Genomic DNA, 12,505 nt, shown 5'->3' with positions numbered 1-12,505 from the left:
GCTTCTAAACAGCTTCTCAGAGGTGCCTGCCTTCCTGGAGCCATTCCATGGTTCTTCAAGCCAACAACTTGGAACTGATGGCCTTGGTATTAGTTAAAAATGAGGTGGTGGGCCCGTGAGCCATGGCCGCTGGGCCTGCGCGTCCGGAGCCTGTGCTCCATGACGGGAGGGGCCGCGGCGGTGAGAGGCCCGCGTACCGCAAAAAAAAAAAAAAAAAAAGTAAAAAATAAGGTGGTGTTTATCCAGGTGACTGGTAATTCCAAGTCATAGATCTAAAAGGTCACTTTCCTATTGCAGTGTGAGTAACAAGGCTATTATGGGACCTGCTATCAATACTTTCCATTTGTTTCTTTCTATCAACTTTCTTTCTGTAAGTTACATGACAATACAGGCAAAATCTAACTTCAGCTCTTCCTTGGGAAGGAGCCAGAAGACAAATGCCACGATGTCCAGAAAACTGAGCCCTGCGGGGACGGGGCAGAAATCCCAGTGCGCTCATGACTGTGGGACCAAAATGGTCCCCTTCCCAGCAAATGAATTTTGTCTCTGACTGACGAATGTCAGGCATGGAACTGAAATGCAATAATCACCAAGGACTACCGGGGAAGGTGTCTTAACGACGCAGATTTTACATTCAGAATAAAATCCTTTTGGTGGAGTCATGTTTGTTTTCTTTTTTACCTTTATAGCCCCAGAGATTGCCTTCCTCTCCACTCTACTCTATGTCAAAGACTCAAAGGACAAACTTCTGAAAGGGCTGCCCCGTGGCTGTCTCTAGCCTCCCACAGGAAGAGAAGGCACCTATTCGTCAGCGATCGATTTAGTCCTGGATTGCGGACCAGTGTCCTGGAACTTTCCCTGATGGGCCTAAGAAATCCACCCCACCTTAGTTATTCCAACACCACTGGGACAAGATGAGTCTGGGAGGATGGGAGCCTGGTTAGCACCAGCCACATCCGGGAAGCTGGCCCCTGACTTTCCAGTCCTTCATGCACAGAAACAGGTTTCTACCATGAGACATGGCAAGGACTCTTCAAAAGGCAAAAGAGAGACAGCCATCGATGTGGACTTTGCTTTCTGTAATTAAAAAACCAGTCATCAGATATGTGAAAGTAAGAGTTTTGAACTTCTACGAGTGAGGAAAGAACAGCTTTGAAAGACACGATTGGTCTTTCTTTCGAAGCAAGCCTTAAGAAAATGGTTTTAAATATTAAGTCAGTGCAACTCAAGATCTGGAAGCGAGAAATGACAATGATACGACTTCCTCCGGGGTAATAATAGCTCCGTTTGGATGGTTGATGTTGAACGTATTCTGGGCTATGAGAAGCCGGGGATGGTGCCACTGGCTAGCACCTCACACAGATTGGTGGATGATGGATGGACGGATGCACGACAGACAGCAGCTGTGAGAGCGTCTCTCAGCTCCTAACCATCTTGTTTCTGGGACCCAGCCCAGAAGAGAGCGCTTAGCGCTGAGGCCCAGGGCCCGTGTCCGTACTCCCTTGCCCCAGCCCTGCCCCTGGGCTCCCCAAGGTTGCAGCAGATGTTAAAAACTAAAGTTGAAACCTTTAAGCTGTAATGGAGGAGTTCACAGGGTTCATAATCCCAGGACCCCACCCCGATTCTCCCGACCCCGCTGAAGCTCTCAAACAGTCCTCGGCTCTAACACGGTGCACGCGGCGCGTGCTGAACACGCTGATCTGTCCTGATTACCCTCGGCTGCTGTAAAACAATCTCACTCCTCCAGCGAATGCCGGCTGCAGCAACAATGCTCTTATTGACTTGTTGCTCTGGCTCTATTTAGTTATTACCCTCGGGGCCACAATCAATAGACTTTGCACCAAGTCAGCCTAATAAATCCCAGGCTCTCACTGGAGGTTTGCCAGGAACGGCAAGAAAATCTATGGCAGGGAAACACTTAGAGTGCAAAGAGAGAAAAAGCTTCACTGACAGCTGTATAAATTAATTAACAAGGAACTGTTTATTCTTCTAAAAGATCAGATCGCACATTTATCATCGTTGAAGAAGTCACAGATAGGCTATCATAAAGTGATCTGGTGATATTAAAATACCCCCCCCAAATTTGGACACACACACAGGAGAGAGACCTGGGTTCTATGGCAACTTGTTTCCTTCTCTATTATGTTTCCAATTACTCGACTTATAAATTTGCTTTCTTAGCACTGGTTCTGGTCAGTCTATTATTTCCAGCTTATTTGGACTAATGCAGTTGGCCTTGATAATTCTTTAAGCTTGTGGTTGAAACAGTCAACAGGGTAAAAAATAAAACGTTGATCATTAACATTGTTGTACTCCGGGATTAGTTGAGGTTTTTTTTCCCCCCTGCTGTTAGGAATTTGAATCCTGCTTGTAATGCAACAGTGGAGGGAAAAATGCTTCAGGTGATAGAAACACTAGGTTTGTCAAAGTAAATGTCAGGTTATTTCAGATCATTGTGAAAGAATTCTAGAGTAGTTCTCTTTACTTAATAAGCAAATAGCGTGAAGATTCAGTAGAAAGGGACCCTGGATCCTACAGTTCTAAGACACACTGAACTAAGTTTGGGCCAGCTTAGGGACAAGACAATCTTCTTCCACAGATCGAAAGCAAATGTAAGAGAAGAATGTGGCTCTTAGACGCTTACTTGCTACTGTAGTGGTACCTTCTAGTATCCTTATATAAAACTTTCCTTTGGTCCCAAATCTGTCCACACTATATAGAACCTGTAGTTTGATGGAGGGGGTGGGGTGGGGAAAAGAAACTCTTTCTAAATATTAAGCAATTTCAATTTTAAAATTCAAGGGTGGGAGTGTTAGAAACGGTCTTCAAACAGAATCACAAGATCCAACCTCAAATATCACTCAGCAGATTGGCCAACGTTTGGTGAGTCTATTAGGTACAAGGCACTGAAACAGCCATTGACTGGCTGTGACACAGGCATCATTGTTCCCAGGCGTGGAAAGCTTATTTCATTGCTCAGGGCTAGCCTGGGATATGTCAGCCCTGCTGCCTGTTAACACACTCCTGTAAACACAAAAGGGCACAGCAATCCCTTCAAACACTTACCCTTTAACTTGACAGGCCCTCGCGGGGTGGGGAGCTGGGGGGGGGTTGCCTACAGGCACACACGTGAAACCCGTTTTATTGTGGGACTGCTAATTGTGTTGTCCCAATAATTTATTGCCTCTTATAAATGGTTTCCAGGTAATAAGAGTTAATTGACTCAAGGAACTTTCATCCATTGCAATTATCTCCTAATACTGTACATTAGGCTGGTACACTTTCTATTAATCAGGTCAAATGTATCACTTGAATAAGTGCATAAAAAAAAAAAAGGAGAACTTAAAATGATCATCCCAAACTTATTTCTAAATATGCTCCCGTAAAGTTGTTCATTAATTCGCCACCCTAAGCCTGACTTGGCCTTACCACGGGCCTCCAGGGTTCATCTACTTTACTCCTATCTCATGTGCCGTGAACAGACCAAGGTGCAGAGAGGAGAGTTGTGGTCCTGGGAAGCCCCCGGATAGTCAGTGGCAGAGGCAGGCCTGGGTCACAGATGTCCCACCATCTTTTTCTGGCATCTGAAGTTTCGGCTGAAATAGAATATACCTATGCGAAGGACCTTTGACAAAATGGAGAAGCAGAGGAACTTCTTCTAGCCTTTGTGCCTCTGCCTCAAAGCCTATTTCCCCTTCTCTCTCCCCAGCCAAATAGCTCCTGAGCTGCTCCTCTGGTACCCTCAACTCCAGATCTGAACACTCAGCCTCCTTTTTGAGATACCTTCTCCAACACCCTCCACATCAAAATGTTTGAATTCCAGGCTCCATGGCCTCAGGACCCAATGGCAGGTGCATTAGGTACCAAGCTCTGCCGTTACTCATTGCCTTGCCTCAGTCAAGTCACTCAGTGCCTCTGAGACTTAGTTGTCTTCTTTTGCCAAGTGCAGGAGCTGGATAGATTTCTAAGGGCCCTTCCTCTCAGCTCTAATATCCTATGATTTATGCCAGTAGCTCCTCTTGGGTTATGGTGCCTCGTCATGTTGGCAGAGCTCTTCTTACTGCTTCGTGTCATCACATCCACCAGCTCTCTGCTGCCCACGCCAGGTAAGATGTTCGATACTGGCCTCGATACTGTGCCTTAACCCAAGGGTAGGGCACCACTGGAAGAAATTTCAGGCCTAGCGGAAAAAAATCTGAATTCACACTCTGAAGATCCCTCTTGGTCCTCTTTTCCAACCACTCAGTCCTATGGCTACAAGTTTTATTTCCAATCAACTGTCTCTTTTCAGGCACCAGGGGTACCACTTGCAACACGGAGATGGGCTGAGGCCTAAGCACCTCCCAAGCACACCCTCAGCTGAGTCGAGGTGCGTCCAAGCATCACCCTTTTCTGAGACTTCCCAGGGTCAGTGTCTTGGAAGAGGAATGGGGATGGTACAGGATAGTTTATGGGTGGTTTGTGGCTCTGGCATTGACTACTGCACGGGATTCCAGGGTCCTGGCCTGTGTGAACTGAAGTGGCAGACACATAGTTGGCTTAGCACACAGTAAGATCAATGGTGGAAGAGGTGTTAGAAGTATGACGAGTGTGAACACACATGTTTTGTGTGGCAACTGGACATCAGGTACTGTGTGCTTTTCCATAACTGGGAATGCTTTCTTGAACTCATTCAATAACGCTGGAAACTTGGTATCAATAGCCCACTTTAGACATGAGAAGACCAAGGCTCAGAGAGGTTAATGACTCATCTAAGGTCACAAGGGTGGCCAAGAATCAGCTCCTAGTCTTTTGTCAAAAAGGTCAATTCTGTTTCTGTTACACCCTACTTCTGCCCAAAAGGCTCAGAGATGGCAGGAAGGTAAGAGACAAGTACAAGTTATGGTGATTAAATCACTACCCTCTTGGTCATTATTTCATCCACTTAATGGGCACACTGTATAAGCTTTCGAGTTACACTCTATGGCTTGCAGACTAGAGCTTCTGAGAGCTGAAGCGGCTCTCCCATTGCGAAAGTTGACCCTTCCCATCCTGCTCCTATTGGCTAATGGGCTTCCAAGGTGGACTGGGCTTTGGTATGTCTTAGTGGACGACCACAACACTTCACAGTTCTTTCTCTTCTGCAAAAAATGAGAGAATTGGATCCCTACCTCAAATCGTATATAAATATTAACTCAAAACGGATCAAAGGCCTAAATGCAAGAGCCAAAACTATAAAATTCTTAGAAGAAAACATAGGAGTAAATCTTTGTGACATTGGATTTAGCAACAGATTCTTGAATATGACACCGAAAGCACAAGCAACAAAAGAAAATAAATTGTAATTCATCAAAATTAAAAACTTGTGCTTCAAAGGACACTATCAAGAAAGTGAAAAGACAACCCACAGAATGGAAAAAAATATGTGCAAATCATATAGTTGATAAGGAACTTGTATCTAGACCATTACAACTCTGTAATAAAAAGACAAACAACCCAATTAAAAATGGGCAAAGGATCTGAGTAGACATTTCTCCAAAGAAGATATAAGCTAATAAGTAGAGAAAAAGATGCTCAACATCATTAGTCATCAGGGAAATGGAAATCAAAACCACAACGAGATACCACTTCACGCTCATGAGTACGGCTGGAATCAAAAAGTCAGATAAAACCAAGTGTTGATGAGAATGTGGAGAAATCAAAACCCTTATACACTGCTGGTGGAACATAAAATGGTACAGCTGCTTTGGAAAACAGTTTGACAGTTAAGTCGAAGTTACCATTTGACTCAGTAATTCTACTCCTAGGTTTATACCCAAGAGAAATGAAAACATATGTCCACACAAAAACTTGAACATGGATGTTCAGGGCAGCATTATTCACAATAGCTAAAACGTAGAAACAACCCAAATGCCCATCAATGGATGTACGGATAAATAAAATGTGGTATGCTACTCATCCATAAAAAGGAATGAAGTATTGATACATACTGCAGGTCGGATAAATCTTGAAAACATTATGCTAAGTGAAAGAAGCCAGCCACAAAAGCTCACGTGTTATATCATATGATTCCTTTTATATGAAATGTCCGGAATAGGTAAACCTATAGAGAAAGTGGATTAATGGTTGCCAAGGGCTGAGGGGATGGGAAGATTGGCTACAAATTCTGGGGCTTCTTTTTGAGGTGACGAAGATACTCTAAAATCAACTGTGATGCTGTTTGCACATATCTGTGAAGAGTCTAAAAACCATTAAATTATGTAGTTTAAATGGGTGAATTGAAGGGCATGTGAATTACACCTATATAAAACTTTACCAAAACCCCCTGAAACAACCAAAACCATGAGTGCTTTAGGAGCTGCTCCCGTGGTGTGGCTGCTTTGCTGTGTGGTGGCCGAACATTCCCCCACAGCCCCTTCCCGGCTGCCCATTTCACAATCTGCTTTCCCCATCTGTCACAGGCTGAGCACTGGTGATGAGAACTTCACAAGGCCAGGCTCCATGTTAAGTGTTGGGCAGAATTTATCTCTTTCAATTCTTTTATTTATTTATTTATTAAATTTTTGGCTGCGTTGGGTCTTCGTTGCGGTGCGCGGGCTTCTCATTGCGGTGGCTTCTCTCGTTGCGGAGCGCAGGCTCTAGGTGCACAGGCTTCAGTAGTTGTGGCTCGTGGGCTCTAGAGCGCAGGCTCAGTAGTTGTGGCGCACGGGCTTAGTTGCTCCGCGGCATGTGGGATCTTCCCAGATCAGGGCTCAAACCCATGTCCCCTGCACTGGCAGGCGGATTCTTAACCACTGAGCCACCAGGGAAGCCCTCTTTCAATTCTTATAACTGCTCTCCAAGATAGGTACCATTCTTGCCTCCATTTAAACAGGAAGAAACGGAAGGACTTTAGGTAACTTGTCCAAGGTCACACAGCTAATAAGTGGCAGGTCCTGGATTGGAAGCAAATTTCCACTGACTCCAGAATCTGGGCACATGTGAGCCTGAGTTACATGTGAACACGGGACATCGCACTGGAAAGGGGGCCAGTGTGTGTGCACAGAGGCCTCCCCTTTTCCCCACTGGGGCCTGGGGAATCCCAGAGGCCTCTCCATTCTCCATTCCAAAGTGTTCCCTAAGAGAGCCAGAAACGACCCTATCCACACCCTGTTTATTTCTAAAACAAATCATTTGCAATGGGGGGGTCGGGGGTACTTTTTCCCCCGCAGCAGTGGTAGCTGACACTTTGAACCCCATCTTTACACTTATTTGTTTATGAAAACCAGTTTATTTGTGGTTAGGAAGAAACACAGTGAATTTTAAGGAGGTATTTCTATAAACATGCGACAGAAGTAGGATGTTATGAGATTTAACGATGGAATTAATTTTATTAAAAAAAAAAACATTTGGAATTAATTACTCCTGTTCACGAGGCTGCATCTTTTAGCCAAATTTTCTTTTTCATGCCAAACCGGAACACTCACTTTACAGCTTGAACACTCTGATGCAGTACTCACCTCTGCCACTAACTGGTGGTGTGACCGTAGGCCCATCACTTGCCCTCTCTGGGTGCCAGCACCGTGTCAGATTCCAATAACTGCCTGTGGCATATAACTGTCCAACACGTAATATAAGCCAACTGGCAGCCCACAGCCAGATCCCGTGTGCCAGATGTGTTGGTTTGGTGTGTTCAGTTTCTAATTTTTTAAACAATTTCTTGCCAATATTTACAAACAGGGAAATTTGTAATCTAGAATTCTGGCATTCTGGAAAAGTCGGAAGGGCTGACCTCAGCAGGCCCACACTCCCCCATGACAGCAGTGGAATGGATTCTGAGAAGCCTTTTCAATAGGGCACTCACTTTCCAGGTTTCCCATTACCTCCTGGCTCGTTTCACTCAGCTGTGGTACCTACCCAGTCCCCATGAGCAACTGAGTCTGCCACCTCTGAACTGGATCCCTTCCCAGGTTCCTACTTGCTCTCTCAGGTTATGCCCTAAGCTTTGTCATGTTCCAACAGGAAAGTAAACGAGGGGTGAGCCACCTGGATCTCACCATATACCTTTCCAAATACCATGCAGAGCTACAGGATGTAGAGATTGGTGCCAACGCCACTAGGCAAGAAAAGCCCTTGTGAATACCACTTTGGCCCGCCTGATCAACACCACACCTACAGCAGAACCCAAGTGAGACACCTGGAGTCACCTCAGGTGCCTCCTGATTACTTCCTAATGTGATTGGGTTTTCTTAACTTCTTATGTTGAAACAATTCCCAACTTAACAGGAAAGTTGCAAGAATAAGCACCTCACCACCGCTCTACCTTGCCCAGGACCTCCAGCTCATGCATTGGGGTAGGGGTACCTCTGGGTATAAAGCGGGAGGCTGTTGTTCGCAAGTCTAACTTGCTGAAGACTTGAAGGCAGGGAAATTCCATGGTTTCGTCTAACATCCAAATGAACCTGGACTCCAAGTCAATTGATTTTCTTCCTTATGAGAACGGGAGACAAACAGACCTTGCAAATTAAATGACACAGCCTCCCTGACATCAGGTCCTTCCACGCACATGAAGCACTCGCTTCCTGGTTAGTGATAACCTTATAATGAGGCTCCCCAAGACGGCTGCACCCTGCATGGGGCACAGGCGAGGCCTGTGGTCTGTGTTCTAAAGTCAGCAGAGCTGCGGTGGTGATTTTCATCTAACTTGTGGATATAATTAATTGCAAATTTCAGCTCTCCCTACTTTACATAGAAATTATTTGGACCATGCGTGTTATTTTTCTTTTCTACTCCTCCCAGTTCTTCTTTTAAGAAATGAGTAATTGTCAGTCCTACAAGGCCAGGATTACTTCCTAATGTGATTGGGTTTTCTTAACTTCTTATGTTGAAATAATTCCCAACTTAACAGGAAAGTTGCAAGAATAATAAAATGAGCCCCTGTATCCTTTACCTGGATTTACTGATTGTTATTATTCTGCCCCATAAGCGTTAGCATTCTCTCTCTGAATAAACGCATACTTCATTGGGAACCAACCACCTGAGAGTCAGTTGCAGACGTCATATCCCTTTACCTTATTTCCATAATACATTTACCAAAATCAGGAAGTTTAACAATGATATAATACTAACACCAAATCCACAGTCTGCATGCCAATTCTGCCACTTGTCCTCATAATGTCCTTTACAGACTCCCCTACCCTCAACCCCACCCCTGTTCCCGGATTCAGTCAAGGATCACAGACTGCATTTAGCTGTCTACTTTTCACGTCCATTTGGTCTCCCTTAATCTGAAATCCTAATATGATTTTAAAGACGCTTTCTCTGTGGCACCAGAGAACCAGAAGAGGTAGAGGTAGAGGGTGGAAACATGCAAAAAAAGAAAAAATCCCCCACTGTAATGGTAAGCTGGTAGCCGGCCAGTGGGGGAATACCGAATGTCCCCTCTGGCTTCAGCAGTGGCTCCAGGCGTTTCATCGTATGCTTAAAGTTGAGAAGGCAGAGGCTTGCGAAGTTCAGAGTCTTCTATTTCGGTCTTATGCTTTCTCCCAGAGACAACTGCCGTGTCCTGCTCTAATCACCCTAAGTCTCTCCAGAGAGAGCTTTGTGGAGCTGCAATTACATTCCCAGGGTGGGAGAGCAGCTTCCCCCCAGCCCTGTGTCTCACAAAGCATCTAAATCATTCCATTATAGCACAACAATGGAGTCTCACACTCGTCAAGCAATTTGTTTTAATTATGTAAATCACTTCATTCTCTTTTCAAGTATCTGCAAGGAGCTGCAAGCCACTGCAGGTCAAAATAGGATGTGGAAGACACGGGGTTGGGACAGAGAGGGACTGAGGAAGGCCAGGCTTGTCCTGGAGGTCACCTATCACATGAGTACCGGGCGGAGTAGGAGACTGGGGCACGGAAGTCCCAGGAAAGGTATCAGGATGCAAGGGGGGAAGTGATATAGTGTCACCCTCTTGTGACACAAATGCCTCATGGCTCATGGCACAAAGCACAGCTATGCACTTTATCTGGGCTTCTGGGGGAGAGCAGCACCCCAAAAGATACTGCACCCTCATTCTACCAGACGTGCTACAGCTGCTCTATGCACCACTGTTTTGCTGGATTCAGTAAAAAGAGAAACAAGGGTCACCTAGACGTCCTCAAGTCACCCTCCCCGCAAGATGCCTGATGACAAGACTGGTCCTAGGAGAGGCCTGAGTGCCCAGAATGTTCTGGGCTTTACACTATCTCACCATGTCTTGTATGGAGTTAGGGTTTAAAATAAGTTGGTTAAGTGTCCCATTGATCTTCAGAAAATTATTTTAATTATCAGTTTTTTGTTGTAACTAAGAAAATTGGGAGAATACAGAGAAACAGAAGAAAAAGAAGGAAGGAAGAAAGGCAGGCAGGTAGGCAGGCCCCCTTAGTTGGATACCCTTAAACAAATGTATTTAACATTTGCGGGTGTTCACTCCCATTGTTCCAGCATACTCCACACTGTTATAGTTTATGCCTCCCTATTTCCAGGACTGGGACAACACACTAGAATAGTTTCTCTATTGTGCTTTTAATCTGGCAGCTTTTACTTCGTACTCAGCACTGAATAGGCACTTATTTTCTCTTAGGAATTAAGTGTGCATTAGGGTTTGCTGCTCTCAAATAAAGACGGGACTTGGGGAGGCAGGATAGCCAAATGGTTAAGAGTATGGACTCTGTGCCCAGATCATCTGGATTCGAATCCCTAAATCCCAACTTACTAATTGTATGACTTTGGGTCTTAGTTTTTACCACCTGTAACAGGACACGATAAAATACTTAACCCAAAAGTTGTTGTGAGAATTAAAATATCACATACAAAGAGTGCAGTACCTGGTACATAGTAAGCAATCAATAAATGTTAGCTACTATTACTATGATTATTGTTACAACATTGTTTGAAAAGTCAGGTTTAAAGCACAGATTGGGGGCTTCCCTGGTGGCGCAGTGGTTGGGAGTCCGCCTGCTGATGCAGGGGACGTGGGTTCATGCCCCGGTCCGGGAAGATCCCACGTGCCGCGGAGTGGCTGGGCCCGTGAGCCATGGCGGCTGGGCCTGCGCGTCCGGAGCCTGTGCTCCGCAGCGGGAGAGGCCACAGCAGTGAGAGGCCCGCGCACCGCAAAAAAAAAAAAAAAAAGCACAGATGGGGAAGCTGATGGAAAGCATTTCCCTTTTAAAGAACAAAAACTCAAATGGCCAAGAAATTAGTAGCTTTCAAATTCTGTTTTGAAGGCTATAATATATATGGAGCAAGACTGAAAGGACAAACACCTGAATGCAATATTGCTACACCTTTCTCACTAAACCATAACAGGTGTGGATCTTGTCCTGATTTCTTTCCCCCTTTATGGCTTCAAAGAAAAATAATCCTCGGCTTCCATCTCATCCAAACTACCTGCCATTAAACCAGTCTCACAACTTCCTAAAACACTTATAACCACGTAGAATCCTTCGCTATCTTAACTTTCCTTTTCCTCCAGCTATCTAAGGAAAAGATTGGTTGATGAAACACACAGGACACATTTTCTAGCATCCTTGCTAAAAGCCACCACTTCCTCTCTTATGACAGGAATCAAATGAGAGGTTTTAGTCCTATGGACCACAGGATCCTTTGAGCACTTTTTGTAAATCTGAAGCAAGTCCTTTCCTCTCCTCTTTGAAGGGTGCTAACATTTTTTTCTTTCCAATGGGAATCTGAGTCCTGATTTTCCCATTGACTATTGATTTGAATACAACATTTCCCTCTTCTGGTGAAGTTGCCGGGAGCAGTCGGCAGGTAAGAACCTGATGCCAAGTGCTTCCAGAAACAGGCTCTTTCTAACTATTAAGTCTAAAATTATATTTGAATCTAAGCTTATAAACCGGCTGGTAACGGAATTTAGTAAGGTTTATAAACATAAATTTCAAGTAACTCTTAATAATACTGTTTATCAGGGAGGGAGACGCAAGAGGGAAGAGATATAGGAATATATGTGTTTGTATAACTGATTCACTTTGTTATAAAGCAGAAACTAACACACCATTGTAAAGCAATTATACTCCAATAAAGATGTTAAAAAAATACTGTTTATCTTTAAAAGTACTAGCTTTTCATTATTTATATATAGTTTACACACTTGGTGCATTGCTTATAGTCAGTTTTTAACTTCACTTTTTGTTCCTATAAAACACCTTTATTGCCTAAGGTTTCCTTTTATGCTTAACCTTGTCAAAATTCCTGAACATTCCTTAACTCGTCCAACTGCATCTATATGGTGTGGCCCTGGCTACCAGTTCCACCTAAGCTCATACCACTCTTCCTTCTCTTGCTCTCCAGATACACTGGCCTAACCAGCGTTTGCTCTCTGTATACCCCCTCCCACCACGGGGCTCTTGCACAAGCTCTGTCTATGCCAGGAGCATCTAGGTAATGTCTTCACATCGCAAGGATCACTTCTTCAGGAAACCTGCCTGTTGAGTGAAATCTCTAGACCAGAGATTCTCCACCTGTGGTCTCTGGACCTGCATCATTAGCACCTCCT

At 44.6% G+C, this 12,505-nt stretch overlaps 1 protein-coding gene across 9 annotated transcripts in view; it reads right to left on the bottom strand.

The window, feature by feature from the left end:
* The window catches only part of VTI1A (vesicle transport through interaction with t-SNAREs 1A), a 368,921-nt gene that overhangs the window by 50,851 nt on the left and 305,565 nt on the right, over positions 1-12,505 (bottom strand). For 3 of the 9 annotated variants that reach the window (XM_022568768.3, XM_022568773.3, XM_089898184.1), the window contains exon 9: positions 1-12,505. This exon is cut by the window's left edge and continues 29,124 nt beyond it; it is cut by the window's right edge. The exons of the other annotated variants lie outside the window; for them this stretch is intronic. The gene's annotated coding sequence lies outside the window, so the exon portion shown is untranslated. 9 annotated transcript variants of the gene reach the window in all.

The sequence above is a fragment of the Delphinapterus leucas genome, chromosome 16 (genome assembly GCF_059928025.1).
Source record: "Delphinapterus leucas isolate spDelLeu-1000000601 "Yukka" chromosome 16, BTC_Dleu_Yukka2, whole genome shotgun sequence".
Taxonomy (NCBI): Eukaryota; Metazoa; Chordata; class Mammalia; order Artiodactyla; family Monodontidae; genus Delphinapterus; species Delphinapterus leucas.
This window is presented reverse-complemented; position numbering and strand designations above follow the sequence as displayed.